The following is a 21,903-nucleotide window of genomic DNA, read 5'->3' on the forward strand; positions in this document are numbered from 1 at the left end:
GGGCTTGTTCCTTACCTGAGAGGCAGTGCTGGCCTCTTTCAGGATCCTGGAGGCTTGCAGCCCCCTCTGATCACAGTGCTGCTACTAACAAGGAGCTTGTTTCTTACCTGGGAGGCAGCAATGGCCTCCTGCGGGATCCCGGAGGCTTGCAGCCCCCTCTGATGTCCTCTGAGGCTTCTGCAAACAGTCCTTCTCTCCGATTAGCAGCTATTTCTGGTTTTTGCATAAAAACGGAAGTAGCTGCTGATCGGAGATAAGGAACATTTACAGAAACCTCAGAGAAAATCAGAGGGGGCTGCAAGCCTCCAGGATCCCACAGGAGGCCAGCGATGCCTCCCAGGTAAGAAACAAGCCCTTTGTTAGTGGCAGCACTGTGATCCCTGCAGAGGTGTCACTGGCATTGGACCAGGCCCACTCCCCTTAAGGGGGACTGCCCTGCTTCCGGTTCCCCTGGTGGGTCATGACTCAACAGTTCAGGAACCACTGTTGTAGCCTATATATAGCCTATAGTGTACTGAACAATTTCAATACGTCCTACTTTTTTTCCCCACCATTTGGGGTAATCTAATGTAGAATTTGCTCATCTATTTGGAATTGGGTGGGGAGACCACCGTGACAGTTGTAGGGTGGGTGGAACGGGATGCCAGGGAGTGGAGGTGGGATGTATTGCACTGTGGGTAGCCTGGTTAGGATGGGGCTGTAAGTTGAAAATTTTCATTTGACATATTGAAAACGTATATTTTTAATGGCTTCTATTTTATTTTCACATGTCTGTTGTCAGCACTGTCTTGACTGAGGAGGAGTCCACAGCAATTATCCAGCTTTCTTTGCCACTGATGATTGTTCGCTATTACCATTTCTTTTCAGGTCCAAGGGGCTCCTGCTCTCTCTCCACAATGCATCATGCGCTCTGCATCCTCTCCCTGTAAACGTCTTGCTGAACAAAGAATTCCCAATTATCACAAAGATGCCTCCTCATAAGGAATGCAATTATTTCAGCGCTTGCCTGGCTTTGAATATGGAACTGGTTGAATTAATCACATTACTTCAGAGTCAGTGTTAACAAACAACAGGTGGCTTTAGCACGAATTATGTTGGTCACATGACCCTCATAGCTGGAAACCAGGCTTTCCTCATGCTAATCGTGAGCTTTGAATTGCAACAAGAAGAAAAAGCCAATCCTCTCAAGTAAGTTACAGCAAGGAATCACTGCCCCTGATAGTTCTTTGTTATGACTTTGTTCTTTGTTATGTCTCTCTACAACTGTAAAAAGCAGTTTTTTATACTGCAATTTTAAAGGCATGCATTTTTCCCCTTCTCCAGGGATCAGCACATTCCTTCTCTTTGCAGTGGCCATTCATGTTGAGCCATTCATGATGTAATACTGGGGGCGTACTATCATCCTCCAGACCAGAAACCGGAAGGGGACCTTGAAATGAGGAAACAGTTCAGGGAGCTGACAAGGAGGGACAGGGTTGTAATCATGGGGGACTTCAATTATCCTCATTTCGACTGGGTCCATTTCATGTTCTGGTCATGAAAAAGAGATCAGATTTCTTGACATGCTAAATGACTGTGCCTTAGAAAAGCTAGTCATGGAGCCCACCAGAGGACAGGTGACTCTGGATTTAATATTGTGCGGTACTCAGGACCTGGTTAGAGATGTAAATGTTACTGAGCCATTGGGGAACAGTGATCATGCTGCGATCCGTTTCGACATGCACATTGGGGGAAGAATACCAGGCAAATCTCTCACAAAAACCCTTGACTTCCGACGGGCGGACTTCCCTCAAATGAGGAGGCTGGTTAGAAGGAGGTTGAAAGGGAAGGTAAAAAGAGTCCAGTCTCTACATGGACAGAGAGCATGGAGGTTGCTCAAATCAACAGTAATAGAGGACCAGCGGAAGTGTATACCGCGAAGGAAGAAGGGCTCGACTAAGTCCAGGAGGGTGCCCGCATGGCTAACCAGCCAAGTTAGAAAGGGCAAGGAAGCTTCCTTCCGTAAATGGAAGTCTTGCCCTAATGAGGAGAATAAAAAGGAACATAAACTGTGGCAAAAGAAATGTAAGAAGGTGGTGCGGGAGGCCAAGAGAGACTATGAGGAACAGATGACCAGCAGTATTAAGGGGAATAATAAAAGCTTCTTCAAATGTTAGAAACAGGAAACCCGACAGAGAAGCGGTTGGCCCTCTGGATGGTGAGGGAGGGAAAGGGGAGATAAAAGGAGACATAGAGATGGCAGAGAAATTGAATGAGTTCTTTGTCTTCACGGCAGAAGACCTCAGGTAGATACCGCTGCCCAAACAGCCCCTCCTGACCAAGGAATTAAGTCAGATAGAGGTTAAACGAGAAGATGTTTCAGATCTCATTGATAAATTAAAGATCAATAAGTCACCAGGCCCTGATGGCATCCACCCAAGGGTTATTAAGGAATTGAAGAATGAAGTTGCTGATTTCTTGACTAAAATATGCAACTTGTCCCTCAAAACGGCCACGGTGCCAGAAGATTGGAGGATAGCAAATGTCACGCCGATCTTTAAAAAGGGAAAGAGGGGGGACCCGGGAAACTATAGGCCGGTCAGCCTAACATCTATGCAGGGTAAGATGGTGGAATGCCTCATCAAAGATAGAATCTCAAAACACATAGACGAACAAAGCTTGCTGAGGGAGAATCAGCATGGCTTCTGTAAGGGTAAGTCTTGCCTCAAAAACCTTATAAAATTCTTTGAAAAGGTCAACAGGCATGTGGATGCAGGAGAACCCGTGGACATTATATATCTGGACTTTCAGAAGGCGTTCGACACAGTCCCTCACCAAAGGCTACTGAAAAAACTCCAGAGTCAGGGAATTAGAGGGCAGGTCCTCTTCTGGATTGAGACCTGGTTGAAGACCAGGAAACAGACAGTGGGTGTCAATGGGCAATTTTCACAATGGAGAGAGGTGAAAAGTGATGTGCCCCAAGGATCTGTCCTGGGACTGGTGCTTTTCAACCTCTTCATAAACGACCTGGAGACAGGGTTGAGCAGTGAGGTAGCTAAGTTTGCTGATGACACCAAATTTTTCCAATGGTGAAGACCAGAAGTTATTGTGAGGAGCTCCAGAAGGATCTCTCCAAACTGGCAGAATGGGCAGCAAAATGGCAGATGTGTTTCAATGTCAGTAACTGTAAGGTCATGCACATTGGGGCAAAAAATTAAAACTTCACATATAGGCTGATGGGTTCTGAGCTGTCTGTGACAGATCAGGAGAGAGATCTTGGGGTGGTGGTGGACAGGTCGATGAAAGTGTCGACCCAATGTGTGGCAACATTAAAGAAGGCCAATTCTATGCTTGGGATCATTAGAAAAGGTATTGAGAACAAAACAGCTAATATTATAATGCCGTTGTACAAATCGATGGTAAGGCCACACCTGGAGTATTGTGTCCAGTTCTGGTTGCCGCATCTCAGAAAGGATATAGTGGAAATGGAAAAGGTGCAAAAGAGAGCAACTAAGATGATTGCTAGGCTGGGGCACCTTCCTTATGAGGAAAGACTACGGCGTTTGGGCCTCTTCAGCCTAGAAAAGAGGCACCTAAGGGGGGACATGATTGAAACATACAAAATTATGCAGGGGAAGGATAAAGTGGATAGAGAGATGTTCTTTACACTCTCACATAACACCAGAACCAGGGACATTCACTGAAATTGAGTGTTGGGAGAGTTAGGACAGACAAAATAAAATATTTCTTTACTCAGCTTGTGGTTGGTCTGTGGAACTCCTTGCCACAGGATGTGGTGACGGCATCTGGCCTGGATGCCTTTAAAAGGGGATTGGACAAGTTTCTGAAGGAAAAATCCATTACGGGTTGCAAGCCATGATGTGTATGTGCAACCTCCTGATTTTAGTAATGGGCTATGTCAGAATGCCAATACAAGGGAGGGCACCAGGATGCAGGTCTCTTGTTATCTGGTGTGCTCCCTGGGGCATTTGGTGGGCCGCTGTGAGATACAGGAAGCTGGACTAGATGTGCCTATGGCCTGATCCAGTAGGGCTGTTCTTATGTTCTTATCCATGTATAAAAAAATCCGCGAATAACAAGATTGAACCTTTATATATTATTACACTTTCAATTAAGTTTGAATTACAAAAAAAATGCTCCTGACAACTGAAAACCCTTTCCTCATGTGCTTATGTTCAGTAGTGTCACAAGGGTTTTCTTCAGTCCAGTGGGTCATCCCTATGATGGAGCTCTTCCCATGCAATGGGCAGGGCAATGCCCCAAACGGTGGGCGTGGTGATGCACCATTGCCCTGCCTACGCCAGTTTTTGGGCTATGACTTTTGAAAGAATAGAGATATTTCAATGCGGTTTGTTTCATTGCATTCTGCATGAAATTACACATTGATTGACGCATAACATGATGGTATTATTCGAAAATACCAAGATTTAAAATTTTTTGATGAGTAGTGATGTCATCCGGTGCAGCCCACACCCCTCACGCCCCCCTAGCAATGCCGCTGCTTGCGTTTTGTAGTGATGAACACATGTGTAGGTGAGTAAGATGCATCCTGTCCAGAGAGCCATTGTGTCTCCGTTTATGAAATAGGCTGTAACCTTTCGGCAACGGACAATGCTTAGGATATGTCCAATCCACTCAAGGCCATGTAAACCAAGAGTATAGGTTAGGAGGGAATTGGGATTTCTGAAGTCATTCAGACTTAATAGATCTTTCTCTGATCTTCTGGGAACTTGAGAAAAAGCAACTTGTCCTTTTTTTTTGGCTTCCTGGCTGGAAAGAATGAGCAATCTCCCAGCCATCCCAATGTGTCAATTAACAGGGCTTATAAAGGAAGGAAAGCAGGAGAGATTGGCAATGTGAGGGTACAGAAGCAAAAGCCAAAGCAGGCCTCTGGACACTTATAAAGGTTGTGCTCCCATTATTGTCTGAGTCTCAGGTGACACCCATTCAAGGAAGGCAGAATATTTTGGGACAGCTTGTGTTATTAATCAGAACCAGCCAAAACTGCAAATAAGGCAGTATCTTAATTAAGGGCACCTCTGAGTGTTTGTTTTAATACCAAACTCCATGCAAACGTCTGTTGGTTTTGCTGTCCTGGGTTCACTATTTCATAATGTTTCCTATTGTGAAGCGGTGGCCATTGCACACATTGTAGCGTACTATGGGTCCAGACCTGCATTTCAGCAAATCGATAAGCCATCTTTTAAAAACAGATGCAGTATTTAAGGCATGCTTTTTGCCACAATTTTACCATGACACATGTTAAGATATGAGATCCCGAATGTCTTAGCAGGAGTGATGTCAGGGATTGGCCAGGTAGCACGCTGGTTGAGGGACATCTATCAAGAGGAAGCAGAAGTCTGGGCCAATCCATAACATCTTGATAACAGTGTTAATAGGATGGAAACTCCCTATAGAGCTCTCAGATGGATTAGCCCTTTGCCCCCATGCTGATCCACAAACTCAAATCCATCCTGCCCCCCTCCCCCCAAACTACTATTAGCAACTGAGTCAAAAACTTATGGGTGTAGGGTTTTTATCCCTGTAAATTTTCCAGGCTGTGGAACTGTCTATCTATCAGCACCTAAGGGAGAAAGGGGATTTGCACTGGAGTTGTGGCTGATGGGTAAAAGGTTATACCCACTTGCTCTGTGTCAAGGCACAGAAAAGAAATAGGCAAGAGGAAGGGAGGTTTCAGTCTCATGACTACTCATGACATGCCATGTTTGGCTGTCTCTTTATTGGAGGGTACTGTTGCCCACCATTCAGAACCTTGTACACTTGGCAGTTTACATTTGTTCTTTGTTTCATTTTAAGGGACTTCTCTAGGGAACAATTCTCACTTTTGTGTTATAGGGGTGCATACTGGACTACAAAATGTACGAGCAGAGCAAGTACAAAGAATATACCATGTATCCTTTGAAAGACTTGGACATGACAATCAGGAAAAACATCAGCACAATCAGGTATCAACTGAGTGGAAGACTCTTACTGTGCAATTTCAAGGAAAACGAGACAGATTTTTATAAGTGTGCTCCTTTTTTAATGTGTGGATCAGGTCCTAGGATGTTTTGTACTTATCGGCAAACGTTAAGTGAATGGGCCCCAGAAGGCTGAACACACCATCAAGAGCTCCATACAGAGAAAATGTTTTCCTTCTAAGCAAACCTTCCAGGTTTCAGGACCTAACAATCCTGCCCAGGGAAGGAGGAGAGGAAGGTTGTGGTATGCCAGTGAGGTGTGGTGAGGTCCAAGGCTGGGGAGACAGACCTTGAAGTATGGTGCGACATGATGACATCACACTGCAAGGCACTCAGGGCTACCCCAGTGCCTGCGCAATCACAGTGGAGGCAAAGCTCTAGTCTCTCAGAGACCCAAGTTATTTTCATTAGAGGTACACGAGGCTCGCAGCAACTGTTACCCTGCACATGCCTGCTCTCATCTGATCTCAGAAGCTAAGCAGGGTCAGGCCTGGTTAGTACTTGGATGGGAGACCACCTGGGAATACCGGGTGCTGTAGGCTTCTACCATAGTCTTTCGAGACTGCAGGTTGCCAACCATTACATGAGGCTCTGAGGCTACATTCATTGGAACAGGACAGGGAAGGGGAGGCCCTGCCTCCCCTGTCTGCACATCCCTGCGGTATGGGTAAGAACACAAACTGGGAAGGGCTGCAGTGGCAAATGTGAGAATCCAGTGAGGGTATGGTTTTTCTCCACAATTATATATGGGGTAAACTGTTTCTGCTACAGTTATGGAAGTGGCTCCCTTACTAGTTGTGCTTGAAATTCAAACAACCCCAATATATTTCACCAAAAAACATGTACAAATAAACCTAGACAATTTGTACGGAGAACTCCCTGGTCAAAACTCTTTTTTCCCTCCATGAAAACCATACTATCTTCAAGCACAGGTCAGTGTGTTAATTTGTAGTGAGGAGCAGAAAGTTCTGCAAAGGAATCAAGAGTATCCATCTTCTCTCCCTCCTTCTCTCGCTTTCTTTTTTTTCCCCCTTTCTGCAAGTACCTTCTATTTAATGCAATCTAATCCATCCTAAAGGCAAAAATTGTTCTCGCTGGAGTATTTCTTTGAGCTCCAGGGAGAAGTAATCTTGGATAGGGATGATTTAACAGTATCCAGAAAAGGGCTGAACTCCATCAGCAGCATAGAAATCATCTCAGGCTTCCCTCCAATTTGCAAGAGGAACTTGATCAAAGGTCTCTCGGGGGAGGCCCCATACAAAATAGCTCTGCTTTAAATTAGAATAAATTGTGAACACTTAGAATTTCCAGCACAGGAAAAAGGAAAAAAAAATGAAACTCTCATGAGCCCACTGTTATGGCTACGCATTGCTTATTAATATAATGTAATATTAGAGAGAGAACTACGCAGACACTTGTAAATATGTCAGCTAACAGGCAAACTTCACACCTTCCTTGGGCTGTTTGTAAGTGCAATTTTCTTTTGTCTCATCAAAGCCTTCGCAAATGCCCTCTGCCAAAAAATTGTGTGTGTGTGTGTGTGTGTCTATATCTGTGTGTTCAACACAGTCAGAAACCTTCTCCGCAATGTTAATATTTGTTTCACTGTGATTGTTCTCTTACCTAACCTGAAAAACTAAAATAAAAGGTACTTTTTCTGGGCACTCTGTCCTCCACTGTATCTGGTCATTGTACATTGTATCTGTACGTTGTATCTGTAATCCTGCTTTGGAAGTTGCAACTAGAATTTCCTTGAGTTTCTTGCTGCTTTGTAAAGAAGACTTGAATTCCTCAGGAAAAAAAAAGCATTAAAATCAAGCACACCCGGCATGAATGAAAAAGGCAATTATAAAGACACAGATCAAGAAAGACACCGATCACTAGCAATGAGCTCTGGGGATGAATTTGGCGAAACCTGTCAGTTAGCAGGAGCCTGCTCCAGGCTGTCAGGTTCTAGGAGCTGAGAAAACTGGAGTTGGAGACAGGAGCATGGAGGGAAGGCAAAGAGCAGAGAAGTGTCATGGCAGGGGAGAGGAGGGAGATGGGTATTTCCTGAAGACTGGGCAAAGCAAAGATTGGGCAAAGATTCCTGAAGACTGGGCAAAGCAACTCCTCCGAAGTCTTCAACTGGATTTGTTTTAACTAGAATCTCTAGCCTCATTACTGTTCAAACAGAGTCTCAAAGGCCTGAATCCAGTGGTCCCCAAACTTAAAAGGGCACTGTGGGATATCTCTGGTGGCCTCTTCTCCCAGCTCTCCTAGGTGCCACCATCTTGGATCACGCAAGATCTCACCAGAATTGTCCAAACTCTGCTGTGTCTTGAACTCAGTTAGGCTGACAAGCCTAACATGGAGTCTCTAACATGGAGCCTAACATGGCAAAACAGCCAGCACAGACTTGAGAAGCCCCATTGTGGGGCTGAGGGATTTTCCCACAGGAAGGGGACAAAAGTCCCCTTCTCCCACAGAGACTCCTGGGGACTTCCTGGCACCTGCTGGATACAGTGGTACAGTGTTCCATCAGGCACAGGAAGTATAGGATTGGGCTGCCCTCCATTTATTGATTTCAAATAATTGTTGGCAGTCTCTCACCCTACAAAAATCTTGAAAAAATATAATGAATACCAAGACTTTTGGGGAGGGGGGGAATACAAACACTAGGGACGCAAAGGGGATGGACAGAGTGGATAGGGAGATGCTCTTTACACTCTCACATAACACCAGAACCAGGGGACAGCCACTAAAATTGAGTGTTGGGAGAGTTAGAACAGACAAGAGGAAATATTTCTTTACTCAGCATGTGGTTGGTCTGTGGAACTCCTTGCCACAGGATGTGGTGACGGCATCTGGCCTGGATGCCTTTAAAAGGGGATTGGACAAGTTTCTGGAAGAAAAATCCATTGCGGGGTACAAGCCATGATGTGTATGCGCAACCTCCTGATTTTAGAAATGGGTTATGTCAGAATGCCAGATGCAAGGGAGGGCACCAGGATGCAGGTCTCTTGTTGTCTTGTGTGCTTCTTGGGGCATTTGGTGGGCCACTGTGGGATACAGGAAGCTGGACTAGATGGGCCTATGGCCTGATCCAGTGGGCCCGTTCTTATGTTCTTATGTAAGTGTGCCCTAGGCTGGTACAAGTCCCCTGTGCCGGCCTCCCAGTGTCCCAAAAGTGCTTTAAGGCACTTCTGAGTCACCAGGTGAGTTGGCAAGCTGGTGCAGGGGATTTGTGCCAGCCTCCGGAGGCCAAATGTTACCCCAGCACTGCCGGCAGAGGGTAAGTTTTCTGCCAGCGGTAGGCTGCCGGTGCGGGGATCTGGGGAGCTAGGCTAGGCATTGTGGGGGCATTCCAGTGCAGGGAGAGGGTGGGCAGTGGGTGAGCTCGTGGACGGACTGGTCCTGGGGGTGTGTGTGGAGCCAGGATCCTACTGCCAGCCTGCTTGGATCTGCACCACCTCTTTAGGTGGCACAGATCCAAACAGCCCCATTTGGGCTACTGCCACATTACCTAGGGGGAGTCGATTCCCCTTGCTCTGGGTTGTATTGCTGTCAGCCGCAATGGTCTGCCTGTTCCATCTCAGGATAGAATTGGGCTGCAAGAGGTATAGTTTCCTCTAAGGGTCAAAATAAGATATAAGATATAAGAAATAATACATATATGTGTGTATTATTGAAATCTGAGAGAAATGTTTCTGAGTCCCTCTCAGCCCTGCCAGTCTTTCTATGATCCTGAGGAAATGTGTTCTGAGATCCCAGTGTTCTCTCATCTTACTTAATTAAGACGATTAATACTTAATTAATAATTTAGCCAGAAGTTTCATTACATTAACTTGTGAATTAACTAGTGAAGAAACAAATGCTAGTTTTGCAGAAGTTATATACTACAGAAACTGTACAGATTTGCATTCATTAGTATTTTCCTGTGTTTTTTACTGTGGAAAAGCACCTTGACATCATGCCAAAAATTCAAATTTCTGCTAGTTAGAAATTATCGCTCAAAATTCCCGAAATAAGACCAGCTTTGAAAACTTTGGTTCTAATGTATGCTACTTAAACACATTGAACTACATATATACCCTGAACTAGATACATAATTATACACCAGGAAGAAACCAGGCATTTCTATCATGATGACTAATTGTGCTATTGGATATGACAAATTTCTATTTAAATGAAGGAAAGCACAGATTCTCAGTAGAAGTAGAGCCCATTTAGGTCATGCAGCATGCAAAAGTTTAAAAAGTGCTTAAGTGACCATGCCAAGAATCCTGAGGATTTTGTGTTCCCAGGTTTAGGTTTACAACCCAATCCTGAGCTGCCCAGCGTGCGGGGCTGCAGTGGCGCCGAAAATGTCTGCCACTGGATCCAGCATGCCCCAGGCAGCTACCACCACCTCTTCGGGAGAAGGAGACTTTCATCCCCTCCCCTGGGTAAAGAGAGTAGTCCTGCAATGGGGCTACTCGGCTCAACAACATGAGGTTCGGCGTAGAATCCAGAGTCTCTGTGTCGGGAAGAAGACCCGAAACAAAGTCTCAAGATATCTCCCTCCTGTCCTGATCCCTTCCCTGGCACACCTCCTCCCTACCCTCCCTCCACCTCCCCCTGCCCTGAAATGCCTCCTCCCCACTTCCCTCCACACCCCCACCTACCTCTCTGCTGCCCAGTGGTCTGCGTGATCGCAGAGCAGCCAAGCTCTGATGCTCTACCGGCACGCACTCTTTAGGATTGGGCCCTTAGTCCATACACTTTATCAACATTCATATTTAGTTTTTCCCATTCTCTTTATAGTGGTGTGATTATCCCCTTGTGTGCATGAACCTGAAGTGAACAGGGAAGCCCATGGCTATGAGTGTGCCAAAACCTATTGGATTGGGAGCACCAAGGGCAAAGTTAGATCTTGATTTCATAAAACTATAGGTTCACAAATGCAGCCAGCAATATGGCAACTACAGGGGAATATATGTGGATAATGCAGCCACATATGGGTCAACAGCATGAATTATTTTTTACCTTATAGAGCACCTAGGTATGGCATGGAAAGCTTTCCTGCAATTGGCACCACCAATGGTTCTTCACAAGGGTACTAAACGATATCTCCATATTTCAACCAGAGATTACATGAAGAGGGATTGAAAATGAAATTGCCAGGGTCATAATGCCCTTATACAAATATTTGGTGCAACAACACTTCAAATCCTGTGTCCAGTTCTGATCACCCCATCTAGACAAGAGACACTGTAGAAAATGTGCAGAAGACGACAACCAGTACAGCAATCTTAGAAATGCCTACGCAGAAGTCTAACTGAGTTCATAGGGACTTACTCCCAGATAAGCACGTAGGATTGTAGCTTAAGGATCAGAGAGCACCTTACATCCGACGAAAGGGTTAATGGTTTGGGGCCAGGATCTCTGATGAACTACCTTCTCTCATATAGACTGGCTCGTCCACTGAGATCTTCAGAAGGCTCTCCTTTTGCGTGCTCCCCCTTGACTGAAGCTAGGAGGGAAGCAGTGAGAGCGAGAGCCTTTTCAGTGGTGGCTCCCCGAATGCAGAACTCCCTCCCAGGTGAATTATGATCAGCCCCTTCCCCGGACACTTTCTGATGGGGCTTGCAAACTTTTTTTAAAATTTCAGACAGTTTTTGGTGGTGGGTAGGATGGGGGCAGGGAATGATTCTGGCACCTGAAGACATTGGAGGGAGGATCTGCTAGACTTTTTATCTGACGTTTTATCTGCTTATTATCTGCTATAAGGCCTTATGGCCTTATATTTTAACCTGCTGTTTTTGACCACTGTGATTTTAAGCATTCTTTTTATGTATGTTTTATTATGTATTTTTAATCTTGTTGTAATCAGGCTTGAGCATCAGGCTTTTAGCCTGGGGATAAGCAGTATAGAAATCAAATAAATAAATAAATAAATAAATAAATAAATAAATAGCTTCAGGCTCTTTGATTTTGAAAACACTCAAGGGGTAACAAAATTGTACATTGTGTAGAAAAAGTGGGCAGAGAAACATTTTTCTCCCTCTTTCATAATACTACAATGTAGTCATTCAATGAAATTGATTGGCAAGTGATACCTGATAGACAGGGAAATACACTATTAATTTATGGAAATGGCTGCCCATTGGATATGGTGACAGGACATAGTGATATCCTAGATGGCCTTAAAAGGATGTCAGAAATCCTGGCTCCTGCTGACATACTATTGTGATTTTATAACTGGATGTTTCTTTAATTATTGATTTTCTACTGTCTGTTTTAAGATGTTCTGATATTTTATGATGACCTGGAATGTGGCAAGGAAGTGGGATATAAATATAAATAAATCTATTAAATAAAGTAAAAACCTGGACAGAAATTAATCTTTCCTATCCCCCTTGTACTTATAAGCCTTGTTATTTCTCTGTGTTGACTTTTGAATTTTGCCCAGTAGTGAGTTCCATGATTCATCTTGAAATGTCTTAGTTCTTTACCCCCTCCATCAGCCTGGGACTCACTTATAGCAAGATCTGTCAGCAGAAGGCTTTGCTAGGTTTGGGTCATAAAAGAAGTGGGAAGAACACATTCAATCATTTTTTGTTACTATAGGAAGGACCAAGCATGCAGTAAATACCACAATATACAGTTATAATTTGATACAGACATAAGAGTGAAAAGACCACTGAAGGCTTATATGTCTAAGAGCAAAGTGTGTCTTGACAATACTAAGGTAGATAGACTGATGGTCTGACTTGGTATAAGGCAGTCTCATATGCTCACTGCTAATGAATCTGGCATGGCCATAAATACAGTGTTGCTTATGCTTTTATGCTTGGTTTCAATGGCTGTGTTCTTTTTTTAACCTAGGAAAAATGTGGAAGTGACGTTTCCAGCCTGCTGCTAGCATGCTTCTGGCATGGTTATTTAAAAAAAAAAAAGACAAAATTATATCTCCTCATTGAAATCAACTGTATGGAGGTCACCAGTTATCTGCATACATTCCATACACTAGGGGGGCCGCCATGCTTTTGACAGGCTCCTCTTTAGATAAGAACATAAGAACAGCCCCACTGGATCAGGCCATAGGCCCATCTAGTCCAGCTTCCCGTATCTCACAGCGGCCCACCAAATGCCCCAGGGAGCACAACTGATAACAAGAGGCCTCATTCTGGTGCCCTCCCTTGCATCTGGCATAGCCCATTTCTAAAATCAGGAGGCTGCACACACACATCATGGATTGTAACCCGAAATGGATTTTTCCTCCAGAAACTTGTCCCTTTTAAAGGCATCCAGGCCAGATGCCTGGATCTGTCACCACATCCTTTGGCAAGAAGTTCCACAGACCAACACACACTGAGTAAAGAAATATTTTCTTTTGTCTGTCCTAACTCCCCCAACACTCAATTTTAGTGGATGTCCCCTGGTTCTGGTGTTATGTGAGAGTGTAAAGAGCATCTCTCTATCCACTTTATCCTTCCCCTGCATAATTTTGTATGTCTCAATCATGTCCCCCCCTCAGGTGCCTCTTTTCTAGGCTGAAGAGGCCCAAACGCCGTAGCCTTTCCTCATAAGGAAGGTGCCCCAGCCTAGCAATCATCTTAGTTGCTCTCTTTTGCACCTTTTCCATTTCCACTATATCCTTTTTGAGATGCGGTGACCAGAACTGGACACAATACTTCAGGTGTGGCCTTACCAAATATTTGTACAACGGCATTATAATATTAGCCGTTTTGTTCTCAATACCTTTTCTAATTATCCCAAGCATAGAATTGGCCTTCTTTACTGCCACTGCACATTGAGTTGACACTTTCATCGACCTGTCCACCACCACCCCAAGATCTCTCTCCTGATCTGTCACAGACAGCTCAGAACCCATCAACCTATATATTAAGTTTTAATTTTTTGCCCCAATGTGCATGACTTTACACTTACTGACATTGAAACGCATCTGCCATTTTGCTGCCCATTCTGCCAGTTTGGAGAGATCCTTCTGGAGCTCCTCACAATCACTTCTGGTCTTCACCACACGGAAAAGTTTGGTGTCGTCTGCAGACTTAGCCACCTCACTGCTCAACCCTGTCTCCAGGTCATTTATGAAGAGGTTGAAGAGCACCGGTCCCAGGACAGATCCTTGGGGCACTCCGCTTTTCACCTTCTCCATTGTGAAAATTGCCCATTGACACCCACTTTCTGTTTCCTGGTCTTCAACCAGGTCTCAATCCAGGAGAGGACCTGCTCTCTAATTCCCTGACTGTGGGGTTTTTTCAGTAGCCTTTGGTGAGGGACCGTGTTGAACGCCTTCTGAAAGTCCAGACATATAATGTCCACAGGTTCTCCCGCATCCACATGCCTGTTGACCTTTTCAGAGAATTCTATAAGGTTTATGAGGCAAGACTTACCCTTACAGAAGCCATGCTGATTCTCCCTCAGCAAGGCCTGTTCGTCTATGTGTTTTGAGATTCTATCTTTGATGAGGCATTCCACCATCTTACCCAGTATAGATGTTAGCCTGATTGGCCTAACGTTTCCTGGGTCCCTCCTCTTTCCCTTTTTAAAGATCGGCGCGCCATTTGCTATGCTCCAATCCTCTGGCACTGTGGCCGTTTTGAGGGGAGGGCGGGAGGGAGGGAGGGAGGGATGGATGGATGGATAGATAGATAGATATTCCTGTTCTTTAGATAGGAAAATAGGTGGCAATGATGTAAATATGTTGGCAGTCATCTTTCCTAGCTCTGAGCTAGTTTGGAGAGAAATTCTAGCTTGGCTAGCATGCTGGAATCTTTAAAAAAGAAAAGAAAAAGAATGTGACCTGAGTGTGCTGGAACCTTACAAAAAAAAAAACAGCTCTCTAGCACTAGAAGCTAATAAAATATTGCAAACCCAAACAGATCTACAGCCATATCCAGCCATGACTGCCTCTTTTCTCGTATGGATATTGAAATATTAGTATACAATATTCTTCAGTATTGCCATTCCACATGTAATCATGCTCCAAGGAGTACCTCCAAGCTCAGCTTCCTTGGTGATGAAATTTAAAAAGAAAACTTCATTTAAGAATTTACAGAAGATTTACAACCCAATCTTATGCTGGGTCGGCATACTGTGTTTTTCGCCAGCAGAGGCTCCTTTATAGCAGTCACAAAGCAGCTTCTGTCAATGTGCACTGCTAGACCACTGGCAGGGAGGCCACAGCAGCCTTCCATGCGTCAGTGGATAGCTGAAGACATACCGGAGCAGGTAAGGTCATTCAGGGGGTTGAATAGGCAGGGGAAGGGCAGGGGAGGCTGGAAAGGGGCAGTGACAGGGGGCAGGGAGAAGGGCCCATCAGGCCTGGAAGGAGGATAGGTTTGACAGTGGCACACACTGAATTCTGACCCCCTTCCTGGGCCTGATCTGCCTTCATGCAGCAGGACCAAGTTGAGCCATAGTGGCTGCTGGGGTTACCCTGGGGATTAACTAATGTTCCCTTGCCACAAGAAGGCTGAAAAAAACCCCCGTGGAATACAGCAGGAGCCACCACTGCATTGCCTCATGGGAATTTAGTTAGGATAGGGCTGTGGACTGTATTTTTCCTTCCCTCTTTACCATTTTTAAATAGCTAGCCTGCCTTCACATTTTGGCTCCTTGATTTTAATCTACAAGGCTAGGAGGTTGTAAGGTTGCTTAAAGGTAAATGAATGTTCTTCGTTGCCACAGCTCACAATGTCTCTGATATATTGTTTCCCTTTTGGCACAGCCAGGAAAACTTAGCCAGAGTTTTCATCTCTGGTTGTAAAACCAAATTTGTTTTGAGTGACAAGCAATTCATTACAGGATTCAATGTTTGCTTTTTTAAACTCTCCCTCCTCCCCTGCCCAGGTTATCTTTTCCACTAGTGCTTTAGTATTGTTCTGCCCAAAGAGTCACATCCACTTTTCTATTTATTACAGCATGCAGTTTTGGTTTTTGCTTTGGCAAGCTGCCAGTTGAATTAATTTGACATTCACAGTTCAATCAAACTGTCTCATTACTCCCTTCTGCCTGCCTTGTCATCATGGTCCAGTGTTGACAAGTGTAAGGAATGAGCAGCTACTAGGTCACCTTCAAAAAAGAACTCTGTAGGAGACCTGCAGCGAAGCCCTAGAGCGATCTACACTTTTCCCACACTCCTCTCTTTCTTTTACACAGATAGTGAATTCTAGTCCACAGACTCATGCTGGTCACTGACGGGAGAGTTTAATAATTACACTACGTTAGCATAAGGAAGTTTGTCCTACTTCCAAACTCACATGAATAATAGTTACAAATGGATGATGGGGAGCCCATTCCTAAAGCTGGCGATTCAGCCTGCTGCAGCACTGCCAAAACTGTGACCAGTGAATCCAGTGGTACTGCCAAGGCCACTGGAGGTCTCCTCGGGAAAGGGTCTTCTATCCCCTTCCCCCAGGCAAAGCCCCATGTCTGCTATTTTGCAGGCACAGACTTGAGAGACTCCTGCCCTGGTTCCTTCCCCCTCCCCCTGTCCCAGAACACCTCCCCCTGCCCCCAAGGCCCAAACCACCGCCCAGAGCTGTTACCTAGCTCTGGGCAACATCTGGCTGGCCCTGGGCTCAACGCCGACTGGCACTGGGCCAGTACACGCGCTGACTCCTCGCAGGGGTTATGCACATACCTTACGGCACATTTATGACACCCAGCGCTGGTGTTGGAGGTCAGTGCTGGCACTGGTTCTGTTAGGACTGGGCCCTAATTCCCCAATGCTATCCAGGGCTTATGAAGGCAGATCTCACTAAGTGCCACCATAAGTCTTGGTCTGGCAGCATGAGGGCTGTGCGGTTGTCATGCACTTTGGGGGTGCTGGTGTAAATGACTGGAATCCAATGCATGCAGCATCAGCTCCTAGACACCCTGCCAAAGCACATAAGGTGGCAATGGGGCCATTTGGGGGAGGTTTATGGGTGAAAAGGGGCAGGGAGTGGACAGGAAAGGGCAGAGTGGGAAGGGGAGGATTTTGGTGGTAGAGGTACAGCTCAAGGTCCTATTCCTTTTTCCCAGCCTGACACACCCCCAGAGGCTCCTTGGCCTATACCAGCTATTTTACCTCTCCCAGGCTACCTGATCACACACATCCCACCACCACTACAGAACGTCGGCGGTGCTGCATGCTATGGACTGGTGGGGTATAAGATCAGGCTGTAACGGGGGGGGGGGGAAGGTCTAAGAAAGACTAGACCAGAAAATTGGGCAGAGTGAAATTACTTGCTTGTCTATGAGGGTCCAAGAATGAAAAGGCTTTGATGCGGAATAATCAATTATTATTTATTATGATACCCAGGAAATAAGGTGCAAAGGATTATTAGGTGAACCATACAAAGAAATGTCAAAGTGTGAGTCACACTTTGGTGTCAAAGAACAACGGACAAAGAACTACTTGTACCACCTAGCTTACTGAACAGGGGATACAAGCTCTGAACTGATACAGAACTCTTTTTCAGACTGGATGCCATCAAATTTGAGATGCAATGTTTAGTCACTTCAATTGGCAGGCCAATCAGCTGAAACTTTAGTTGTTTAATCATTGGAAGAAAATGTGATGCTGTTTGATACTGGGCATGCTTGGAGTGCCATCTTGCTTGCTCCTGCTGAGATAGGTATACACTGTGGTATCAGCCAGGCCCATTGCAATCTGAGGTCCTCTCATTCTTCTGTCTAGCAATCCAGACCCTGTGCAGATATGCAATACCTGATATGGGAAGGAGTAAAATGTGCTCATGAATGGGCCTGGGTCCCTCATGACAACTGTAAGCCCAAAAGCTGGGCACTGGGGGAGTGGGAGCAGGAGGAGACAGTAGACTGAACAAGGCTTACTTTTCCTTCTTTCCTGTCTCTCCTGATTTGCCATTCATGTGTACATGAATCAGGCGCAGTCTTCAAGGGTGGAACCTTCAAAATCTGCATAGGTGGAGACCCTGGCCTCTGAGCGGCCCGCTTGGAGGCAGGCTGTGCAGCATGGCCTTTCCCAGTTTGAAGAGACACTTGGCCAACAGACTGAGGCAAAGAGGCAAAGAAGGAAGGCCCATTGGCCCCTGCTAATTGGGTAAGAGGCACTTTTTCAAGTGGGTGCTCCTTTTTTTAGCAGGGGGAGAGTAACTGGCCCACCTCACCCCAGCACTGTCTGTTCTAGTGGCAGTCTGCTGGTATTCATTTGCATCTTTTTAGATTGTGAGCCCTTTCGGGACAGGGAGCCATTTAGTTATTTGATTTTTCTCTGTAAACCGCTTTGTGAACTTTTAGTTGAAAAGCGGTATATAAATACTGTTGATTGATTGATTGATAGCCAGGGAGATAGACCAGGAACAGACTGCACTTGCTCCCAGTGTGGAAGGGATTGTCACTCCCGAATTGGCCTTTTCAGCCACGCTAGACGCTGGTCCAGAACCACCATTCAGAGCATGATACCAGAGTCTTTCAAGACTGAAGGTTGCCAAGATGATGAGGAGTAGACAAGGTCACTAGCCTCTTTCCTTATCTCCCTTCCACTGACTGCAGCTTATATGAAAAGGAGGTGGAACCTCATGTTCTGCCCCCAGCGGGGTTTAAGAAGAATTGCAACTTTTCTTTTTTTAAGCTATTTTGGCTTATTACTAATATATCTTCAAGAGGCTCTAAAAATGGACCTTTCTTCTAAAAAAGAATGGTCGCTTTTATGACATTAGAAATTATCTCACAATTCCCTTCAGAATCGTCAAAAAGACACTTACATTGGGGTCCTGATAATATGCAAATGTACTTTAAATGAATTGATTAATTAATTGATAAATTGGTGAAAAGGGAGATTATTAATGCATTAAAATTTGTCAGTGGCAGACAGCCATACACAGAAATCACTGTGCCCCCTATAAGAAAGTAAATGAATCATTATACCTGAAATCACTACAAATTGTTTCAGAAACTAACATTTGATTCATAGAATGTTTACTGCCATTCTCTAGAAAATGGAAAAGAAACTACTGGAGAAAGGGAGAATGAGAATCACTTTGCAGAGTGGAGATATGTAGTTATGGGGGGAGGGAACTCCTCAGGAATATTGTAAAGTTTCCATTTGGAATTTTTATAGTTGGATTACAATGACCAAAGATATGCCACAGTCAAACCAGATCTCTAAGTATAATACAGTTATTGTTGGGAGAATCGCTAGGATGCAATTTATTCAGCAGATCAGATAAGCTAATCATCATTTCTCCTCAGCTTTATTATTATGCACTGAAAGACTAATGAAAATTCATGGAAACGGGTGTGTATTGGGGTTACTTTTTTTTTTTTTTTGGTGATAGAATCTCTATGCTTGTTCCCCCTTCACATACACACACCATTAGCCCCATTGTCTCTCCCCATATTATTGTTAGCTGCAAAATGAAGAAACACAAAATGATGGGTGATGCGATCATTTGACATTTTTGACATTTGATGCAAAAGCACAGGCCACATTCTCCTCCGTGGGGGGAGACAGCATTCAGCACCAGTATAGCAGCAACAGGTGCACCAACTGACAGTGGAAGTCTATACGTGTTTACTCAGAAGTAAGTCCCATTCTGTCTAATGGCACTTACTCCCAGAAACATGTGGATAGGATTGCAGGCTCAGTCTCTCACATTTACTCTGGTCTGTCCAATGAATTTTTTTCTCTCAACACAGACAGAAGAACTCTCTCTCTCTCTCTCTCTCTCTCTCTCTCTCTCTCACACACACACACACACACACACACACACACACACACACACACACACCCTTGTTCTCCTCACTTTCCCCCAAAACAGTCGTTTGCTTCACATCTCTGAGAATGGTAAATTCATCCTCCACTTCTGTATAGAGCACAGTTTGTCTACGTACTCTCCTAGGAGCCCTGAAGTTCCCTGTGACCACTACAATAGCTCCACAAGCACATCATAAGTGACCACCTTCTGCTTGGCATTGTGCCTCTTTGTGCATGCAAAGAGGTCTTCTGGGGATCTCTGAGACTCCATTTAGAACTGTAAAAGGTGCCAGAGATCAAAAAGTTTTAGAACCACTGGTACAGAGGTATACTTGGAAGACCTGCACACCCACATCTATGCACTTCCACAGAGGAAGCTGACCTGAAACTGGCAGAAAAGGACGTCCTTCAATGTCAATTTCCAGAGTTCCTACAATTTTTGCTAACTATAGGACTGAAACATCCCACTGTTTCCTTTCTCAAACAAGACAAACCTTTGGAAAATGGCATGTTTATCAGGGACTGAACTGGGGGCCTTCTCTATACAAAGCATGCACTTTCCTACTGAGCTATGGTTCCTGTTGGCTGAACTTCTGCAGATCAAATGTAATGAGATTAATCACTGTGGCATATATGAGGTGAAACAAAACTCACAGATGCAGGACCAAGAAATAGAATTACCCTACAGATTTCAAAAGACTGCAGTCATATCGGTCCATAAAATGACTCCCAGAACTGTTAACATCATGGCCGTGTGTCGAAATCACTGTTTCTGGATTGAGTTGTGAACCAGCATGTCATCCCATAATCACAAGAGAACCTTGCCACACAATGACATCTGTAGAGATCTATTCAACCCACAGTCTCCTGGTGCCAATTTGGTTACGTGGATTAGCCCTTAATCTGCTGCAAATGAGTTTTTAAAAACAAAAGAAAAAACCCACTGGGATCATTAAGACGTCTGTGCCGGTTATGTTGAGAGAAAGCATTGATAATTCTGACTCTCAGTCAAGCATGGCTGTTTGCTAAAAGGTTTAGAATGAGTTGTAAGCAAACACATTGAACTCCTTTGTTTCAATGAAATGCAGTCGATAAACATTTGAAGAGAGTGGAGATTGTCAATCAAAACTTACAGCAAACAAAAAACGGGCACAGATGTGAAAGACCCTTTAAGGTGTCTGTTTAAGGTGACATTGACCACAGGCTTACTGTGGGAAGTCTTCTACAGAGCCGCTAAGTGGTTCATTGAAATGCTCTTGCCATGGACACCAGTTTGCACCGCATGTAGTTCTCAAACAAGATCCTCGTGTTCAGCTGGACCAAAGGTACTGCGTAAGTATTGGCCAGTGCATGCCATGAGAGTATGTAAATAAAATGATAGCAGAGTAAAATGCTTTCATGGGTAAGTTCTCTGGGCACGGCCAGGCCATATTTAAATCAGATCTTAGACCTGAATGTCTGAATCTGCTGACAACCTGGAACTGCTTAAGCCTAGACCAGCATTTCTCAACATTTTTCCCCCTCCGACCACTCCGCCTGGTCCACCTATTGGGAGTACCACTGGAAGTAACTGGTGATGATGTCATTGCTCATTACTTCTGGATTGAGAGGTCAGACACAAACAAACAAACCCTGGGAAGAGACTCAGAGTAGAGAGGAGGGCTTTTCCAAGTGTGCAGATAAGCCCTGGAGCTCTGCCCGCTGAGCCAAGCCTCCTACTGGTGTTTGCTGTGTTACATTACTGGTCTCACTGACAGACGGTGACGGCCTGGGAGTCCCATGTGTACCATCAGACACCACCTCAAGTACCAAGTAGAAATGCTGGCCTAGGACCAATCTTGTTCTTTACAAATCATGGAACCAATCTGACCTTCTTTAATCACCAGTCCCTGTGCCTGCAGCCCGTCCTACCTGAACCCTGGATTTCTCCACATATATCCTGTTCTCAAGCAGATAAACAAGCCATTGACAATATGCATTGCTCTTGCTGAAGACTAATTAGGGGCATGCAGGAGAAGATCTAGCTATGGCTCTGTATCATGTATTGCTCCATCAGAAGCAGCAGGCACATGGTATTTTAATTAAGTCAAATACAACAGAGGGAAAGGGTTTGGATTGCTGCATTATGAAGCTTGATAGACTCTTTCCAAAATGTGTTGGAATTCAGAGACTGCTTTGTTACTTCATCCTTCCAAGTGGATGTTTATG

General features: G+C 44.8%; 1 protein-coding gene and 1 pseudogene across 1 annotated transcript in view; one reads left to right on the top strand and one right to left on the bottom strand.

Annotated features, from left to right (window-relative positions):
* TAFA1 (TAFA chemokine like family member 1) overlaps positions 1-21,903 on the bottom strand; it is a 396,155-nt gene that overhangs the window by 177,402 nt on the left and 196,850 nt on the right. The gene's annotated exons all lie outside the window — the stretch shown is intronic.
* On the top strand, positions 6,404-6,523 carry LOC136643056 (5S ribosomal RNA; annotated as a pseudogene).

The sequence above is a fragment of the Tiliqua scincoides genome, chromosome 2, assembly GCF_035046505.1.
Source record: "Tiliqua scincoides isolate rTilSci1 chromosome 2, rTilSci1.hap2, whole genome shotgun sequence".
Classification (NCBI taxonomy): domain Eukaryota; kingdom Metazoa; phylum Chordata; class Lepidosauria; order Squamata; family Scincidae; genus Tiliqua; species Tiliqua scincoides.